At 33.5% G+C, this 7,954-nt stretch overlaps 1 long non-coding RNA gene across 1 annotated transcript in view; it reads right to left on the bottom strand.

The window, feature by feature from the left end:
- The window catches only part of LOC139425929 (uncharacterized), a 48,477-nt gene extending 42,288 nt beyond the window's left edge, over nucleotides 1-6,189 (bottom strand). Inside the window, exon 1 of the long non-coding RNA XR_011637066.1 lies at nucleotides 6,101-6,189. This is a non-coding gene — a long non-coding RNA (uncharacterized lncRNA). The remainder of the gene's footprint in view (nucleotides 1-6,100) is intronic.
- Nucleotides 6,190-7,954: the final 1,765 nt, after the last annotated feature.

Here is a 7,954-nt window from a genome sequence, read left to right as displayed (position 1 = left end):
ATTTTGCTGTATTGGATAGGGTTGTGTATTTAGCAAAACGACGCGTTCCCGTTTCATTATTAGTTTTTTTTTCTTCTCTATGAGGCTAAATAAAATTACCGATCAGATTTAATGGTATATATGCAAGTGACGTAGTGTGGGCATCTCGATCCTGATTGGTTGTTGAAACATTTACGTTAGCAACTTTTCTTTCCATTCTATTTCTAGTAAGCTTAGCCAAGTATAAATTCCTTTAAGTGACACATTCTATATTCTTTCGCAAAAATTTTAATTATTTCAATATATATCCCAGATAACAAAATAAGGTTTATTTTCCCTCAACAAAAAGCTTTTAAAAAAAGGTTCACGTGTAAACCTTCTAACCTTAAAACAAGATCTGAGACAATATGCTCTATTCCGCGCTCATTACCTTAATCCAAAACCTTGGAAAACAACCTTCTATATAAAAACGTTAAATAGAGGTTGTCTTAGGGTTTTCAAGTGTGAAAAAATCCTTTAATAAAGCTAGTCTCAAGGTGAAAATAATCTTAAATCCAGGTAATTATAAGTTTTTTCTTTTCACAATGTCTTGAATGCTCAGCTAAAATCCACCTTTTCATGAAATTTGAATGGACAATGCAATTTGTGTGACGTCAATGCTAGTGTGACGTCAGCTAAGACGTCATTATGGACTTAAGTGACGATACTTATTACGGTTTCAATAAAATAAATAAATTTTAAATAAAAGGAGCAGACGAGAAAGAATTATATTTCAATGAATTCGATGTAAGATACGGAACTCTATTTAATTAACTTCACGTTAATTAACAATCTAACTTATGCAGAGAAACTCAGCACGCCATTTTGCTCATAAACGATCAGCTGGTGCTGACGTCATAGGTCATATGTGTGGGTACCGGTGATATTCTTCTTCTTGAAATGCAAATACCCAATTGGGTCACGTCACATATGGATATCGAACGTAGCATGACATCATGACACTAACAAATAGCACTTTTCAACAGCCAATCAGGTTCAACACCCACGCCGTGACTCTCTTGCTGGTATCCAATTAGAAACGTGTTGCGAATCAGTTAAAGAATGCATAAATGGAATTAGAGAAATGATATAAGTAGGAAAAACTACTTAGTTGAATGAATGCTCTTCAATTTTCTTTTCTTTTTAAACAACAAAATGAAGAGAGAAAAAAGTGCGTGGAGTCCCTCCGCACGGAAGAAGTGAAACTTCGAAATGTGGAAATGAAAGAAGGGGTAGAAATTGTCATATTGTTTCTTTAAGATAAACTTTATTAACAATGCTTACAATTCACAATTGATCGCATCTTTTAATTATCATTTTCGAGTGGAGAAATATACAAATCTATAACATTTACAATGGGATTATGATAACTAAAGTATGATACGAAATGTTTGAGTTCTATTTTTTCAATATTTCTTGCAAAAACTGCATTAATGGTAGTTCCCCCTTTGGTTGTTGGATCATTCCTACCATTTATCATTTCCAATCCAAATTTGTATTTAAGGATGGTTAATAATGTTTCAGCTTCTATATAAAAACGTTCTATATAATTACTCAGGTAGTGAGAAATTCTCATTAAAATCTCCTGCAAAGATCACAGGCCGCTCACAATAATCAGTTTCTTCACCAGTAACGTCTGCCAACTCGGGGGTTGGCGAGAGTTAGCGAGCAGAGGGCGGAGCCTGGCAACTGCCAGGTACACACAAAAATATCCCGGTTACAATGAAATAAATAAACAATTATTAAATCTCAGCTAAGTAAAAGACATGGAGGAAAAAGAATTATATATCAACCAAGTCGAGGTGCGATATGGCGCTATCTTTAATTAATTTCACGTTAATTAGCATTCTAACTTATGTGCAGAAACTTAGATCAACGTTAACTTCTTATTTTTGCTTATAGCTTTCAGCTGGCGTTGGTGTCATAGGTCACATGTGTGGCTATTCGAGATCTTCTTCTTGAAGTGTTCCCTCAATTGTTTTCTGCATCGACAAATGTCAAAATTTATCGATGATGAAGTCACTAGCAACCAGTACTGCTTTCAAGCACGGGCACACCCGGGCAGTCCCCGGGGGGCCCTTGAGAATTTTACTTTTTATAAATTGTATTAAAAAAAAAGCTAAGAATAAACAACATTACCATATATATTTTTTGAAATAAATATATTCTATTCTATAAAGTGTGAATTTTTTCTTCTTCTACAAATAGTGATTGATTACCATGCAAGCACCAATAATTTGAATAGTTTATCACCAAGAAAACTTAGAAAAATAGATTTCGGTTGACTTTTTAAGTTCCAATGAAACTTTTAGGTACTTAGGCATTGAAAGATGTTTTAAGAACTGTTTAGTTTGACAAAATAATTCATACCTTTCGATTTTTTTTATTTGTTATACTTTTGCTTATTTAATTTTTTTAATTAACTTTCATTGTTTTAAAAATTATTTTACTACTTGAGGATTACAACTGGTTAGCATTTCAATTTTTTTAAAATTATGCATAGTTTATAAATGCTTTAATTGAGTTTTGTAGGTAATCAAAATGTGTTAAAATTATTGCCTAGCTTAAAAATGATATATTTTACGTATGTGAAGTTTTTTTTAGTTCATTTTTAAACATTATGGCATGCTATAAAATCTAAAACATTTTTGTGCCCTGTATGCTATTAAGAAGACCCTGCTTGCAGGCATCCACTTATAGAAAAAATATATTCAGGAAGTGTAGGAATTCTATTTTAAGTTGTCTTGTTTGTGTGCACGTTAAATATTTAAGCAAATTGTTTAAACTTTCACCTGCCAGTTCAATGAGGATGCAGACCTATTTTCGAATTGAAAGGTGTGAAAGTGACCATAACCTAAGTTGCCGGATGCCGGATACATAATAAAAAATTATCTGTCAATAATAAGCAGTTACTGAAGATATACGTAGAACAGTTGTTTTTTTTTTCAAAAACGTTGAATTATTGACAAAAAGTTTATTCCACCCATTGACGAAACTGTTTAATCGTCAGAAATGCTTGACTTATTTATATTAAAAACATTCTCTTGTTCCTTGTATATTAAAACGAAAAAAATAGGTAAATAAAATCGAAGCTGAAAGTTAAATAAATTAAATATTTGAAAAAAATCTATTAAGACACGTGTAAAATACATTTTAAAAAACGAAAGACCGATATATTTTATTTATGAGTTAGAAACAGGGTGTTCTGTAATGATCAGCCTTAATGTATATATTTAGGTTTTTGTCAAAAATGTAAAGAGATAATTTATTTGGAGTAGCAAATATTAATCTGTAAACGTGGAGAATAGTTCTCGAAATTACTGTGAAAGGTGGCACAGAAAAGGGGCAGTTCAAATATTATCCAAGAATATTTTTAGCAAATTCGAATTCCCCCTCCTTTGTCAGCAGAAAGAAGCATATTACAAATCCCTTAGCATGCTTACGTAAGAAAATCGCAACCCCCCTGCCCTGGATTTTGTTTGGACTCTACTATAGAGTTCTAATTTCTGGATAAATACAAATAAACGATGTTACCTAGCATTAAGCAAAATTTACGTTTAAATTTATTTTATAACTTTTTGAGTAGAATATTTTGTGGGAATCTTTGTATTTTCTTTTCGTGCTCAAAACTTTTGAGCTTATCGAAATTTTTCTAAATTTTTTTTTCTCCAAATTCAATTCAACTTTTATTCTGAAGTTGAAATTTCATAACGTATTTTTTGTTAAATTTTTTCTTTTGCTTTACAATAAAATTTAGAAAATAAGGTGATTTTAGTGTCTTAAGTAAGCATTACTCATACTCCTCCCCCCTCTTAACAGCAAAAAATAAGCAAACCACAAATCCCCTGGCGTTAAGTACTTTACTCAATTTATGAACAGTTCCCAATTGAATTGTATTAATTCTATAGCTACAAAACAAATTGATTTATTTCATTCAAAAAAGTTTATTTTGTTTTATGATTTAAATTTATTAATTACAAACTTCAAGAACATACTGAAATATATACATAAATTAAGGAGAGGTTTATGCTTGAAGGTAAAAAGTTTGAGATTTTATATAAATTTTTAATTTATGCAGACATATTTCTTTTGCTACGAAGTTGTTTCTAACATAAACTATTTAATTTATTTTGCGAATTGATAAATCAGCTTCAGTTAGTCGTTGTTGTTGTTAATTTACGTCGCACTAGAGCTGCACAATGGGCTATTGGCGACGGTCTGGGAAACATACCGGAGGATGATCCGAAGACATGCCACCACAATTTTGATCCTCTGCGGAGGGGATGGCACCCCCGCTTCGGTAGCCCGACGACCTGCGCGCGAAGTCGAGCACTTTACGGTAGCACAGTTTAACGAGGACCAATACCGCACACCCTCGGTCCCTACGCAGACTGATCCAAGTGGTCACCCACCCGCACACTGACCGCAGCCAGTGATGCTTGACTTCGGTGATCTGCTGGGAACCGTGTATTAATGATCAGTCCACTGCGGGACCAGTTTCAGTTAGGAGCAACATAGCTCCAGTTTAATATAAATCCAATAATAATAATAATAAATAAAAATTAAAAACAATTTATACTAAAATTTATAGTGGTACAATTAATAATAGTCTTTTGCCATCATGACTTTGATTAAAATAAATTTTGTAAATCAAAAAATAAATAAGTAAATAAATAATAAACGAATAAAAAAAAGTTTTATTATTAAATTACTTTTATTATAAAATTACTTTCATTTAAATGACTTTAAGCAGATTTTTAAAGTAATTAAAATGTATAAAAACCTTACTCAAAAAATTCTTTCCCTTAAAATTCTAAAATGATTTTAATAATTTTAAATATGCATTTTTTCAATTATTGTGCACATTTTTTCACCGCTCTTGATATATATATACGTTAAGAATTCTTATGAAAATCTGAGAAATTAATTATTTGAAATTAGTATATAATCAAGAAAAGAAACGAAAATTGAAATTGTCAAAACTCTTCGATTTCCAGAAAAATATGTACTTACTAAGAATTTAAGCTAGTAGATCCTAAAACTAGTACTTCAAAATTTCCCGTTTATTTGAAATCTGGTATCAAAATTTCCTGTGTGATTTAATTTTGATTTCACACTTTCCAGTATATTAGAAATCTGGTATCAAAATTTCCAGTATGATTCATACTGGTTTTAAATTTCTAGTATTGTGTCATACTGGTTTTAAACTTTCCAGTATGGGGCTATACTGGTTTTAAAATTTCCAGCATAGTTTCATACCAGTTATTAAATACTGGTTCTGGTATCATTTTTACTGGTTTTTGATACTGGTTTTAAGAATTTTTTCCAATAGGGCAGACCAACCCTGACCATATAATAGATTGTATGGGGCTTGCCAGCTAAGATCTTTTCACGAACCCAATTCCAGTATGAGACTTTCTTAGAGTGATAGATTTCATAGACCTGATTTAGCACTGCTAAACAACGGAGATATATGTAACAACACAATACAAACAATACTTCATGTTTCATAAAACATCGAATGATGTTAAAAACTGAGTTTGAAGCAAAAATAAAAATGAAAATCAAGCAATTTTATAGGAATTATATCCCAGCGATGCTAGAAGGTCCTGGACTCCTCTTTACCAAACAAATGGGGTTTATCATATTTGAAGAAAACAGCTTTAGTTTCTGAAAAACGTATCACAGGAAATCATGTTACTAATCACATGAAAATTTTTTAAACTTCGATTGCGATTAAAGTGTTTAATTTCAGGAACTGTGATCTCTTGTTCTGAAATTGTGATCTCACTGAAATGTGAAAATTAAGACATTAATTTGCTCTGAATATTACCGTGCTCTCATTGCGTTGAGTTTGTAAGAATATTATATTTAAGTTGCGTAAGGAATATCTTACTAGAAAATAAAATGTTTCTCACAGGAAAAGATTACAAGAAGAATAAAGTATTTTTTACGTATTTTTTCAATAATATTGACACTGATGGGTATGAAATATAAAGTTTTTATCACCTATATGATAAACTTTAAGCAATATTTTTAATGAAAAGCAATGTCATTAATAGGTTATTAAATAAAACCTCACCTTTATTTTGCTTTATAGCTGACTTCCCAAATGTTTGTTTCCATTTAATTGTATATTTTTTCATCCATAATCCACGACCCAGAATCTTTCTAGAAAAAAAGTAAGCATAGTGTAGCACTACGATTAACTTTAAAGAAACATCGAGAATAATATAACACTAACTTAAATTTCCATAAAAAGCCACTCCTCTTGTAGAAATAATCGTCACTATAAATTTTAAACTTTGTTTATCTATTTATTGTTTATATACTTATTGTTTATATATTTGTTGTATTTATATTTATTGCTTACATATTTATTGTATATATACATATGCATATGCATATACAAACTTGTGTGCTCATTATGTTAAGTCCCGCAGTGGACTGATCGTTAAGACACGGTTCCCAGCAGATCACCGAAGTCAAGCATCACTGACTGCCGTCAGTGTGCCGATGGGTGACCGCTGGGTTCAGTCTGAGTAGGGACCAAGGGTGTGCGGTATGGGTCCTCGTTAAACTGTTCTACAGTAAAGTGCTGGACTTCACGAGCAGATCGTCGGGCTACCGAAGTGGGGGTGCCATCCCCTCTGCGGAGGATCAAAATTGTGATGGCATGTCTTCGAATCATCCTCAGGGATGTTTCCTTGACTGCCGCCGGCCTCATTTATTTATTTAATCATTCACATACCTATGCAAGCCTATGGGTTCGATACAAAGAACGGCTGATGGATCCTCTTTAAGTTGAAGAACAGATAACACAAATTAGAGAAAGGCTGCAACAAAGGGCGGTGGGATTTGACACCGCTACTTTCACACAATGATGAACAATGCACCTAGTCCGGACAAACCCTTTTTTAAAAATTTGATTGGAATATTTTCAACACGCAGTCATACTATATTAATATTCAGAAGTAAATAATATATTAATAACTTCTGGATTAAATTATAAACAGTTAGAAACCTAATATCTAGCTTTCGGCTGTCTATTCTAACCAGCACATACTATCATCTAATGAAAGAGTAGCCAAAGAGGCCTTGAAAGCAAGTTTCAGGAATAGGATTGAGAAGAATGTAGGCTCGTGCCCTACTGTCTTACTGGAGAGCTCTAACACTTACAAGCAGGTAGCAAACAAGTGCTTAATTGAAGTAGGTAGATGCTTTATTTACGTCGCACTACAGCTGCACTATGGGCTATTGGCGACGGTCTGGGAAACATACCTGAGGATGATCCGAAGACATGCCATCACAATTTTGATCCTCTGCAGAGGGGATGGCTCCCCCGCTTTGGTAGCTCGACGAGCTGCTCGCGAAGTCGTGCACTTTACTGTAGAACAGTTTAACGAGGACCAATACTGCACACCCTCGGTCCCTACGTAGACTAGTCACCCACCCGCACACTGACAGCAGTCAGTGATGCTTGACTTCGGCGATCTGCTGGGAGTCGTGTCTTAACGATCAGTCCACTGCAGGACGTATAGCGAAAGAAAGAGGAAGATTAATGACTGTAGTTGAGGTTTCAAAATGCGTCTGAGAAGGTTGCAGGTCCTTCCTTCTACCGAAGAAAAAAAAAGGAAAACGCACATTATCTCCAAATAGTAAAACTTGAGTAGTAGTACTTGATTCACGCCACACTAGAGCTGCACAAAGAGCTATTGGCGACGGTCTGCTAAATATCTCCGAGATGCTTCTGAAGACATACCATCTCAATTTCGATTCAATGTGGGGAGAATGGCCTCTCCGATTGAATTTGCCATGTTGCTTTGGATTGTGATTTGGATTGGATGATTCGGATTGTAATTTGGATTTACCAATGCTTTGGATTGATTGAATTTGCCATGACAGAACACTTAACCGGAGACCGAAACCGCGTTTC

The sequence above is a fragment of the Parasteatoda tepidariorum genome, chromosome 6 (genome assembly GCF_043381705.1).
Source record: "Parasteatoda tepidariorum isolate YZ-2023 chromosome 6, CAS_Ptep_4.0, whole genome shotgun sequence".
Lineage (NCBI taxonomy): Eukaryota > Metazoa > Arthropoda > Arachnida > Araneae > Theridiidae > Parasteatoda > Parasteatoda tepidariorum.
Note: the sequence above shows the minus strand (reverse complement) of the source record. Positions and strands in the feature narration are given on the sequence as shown.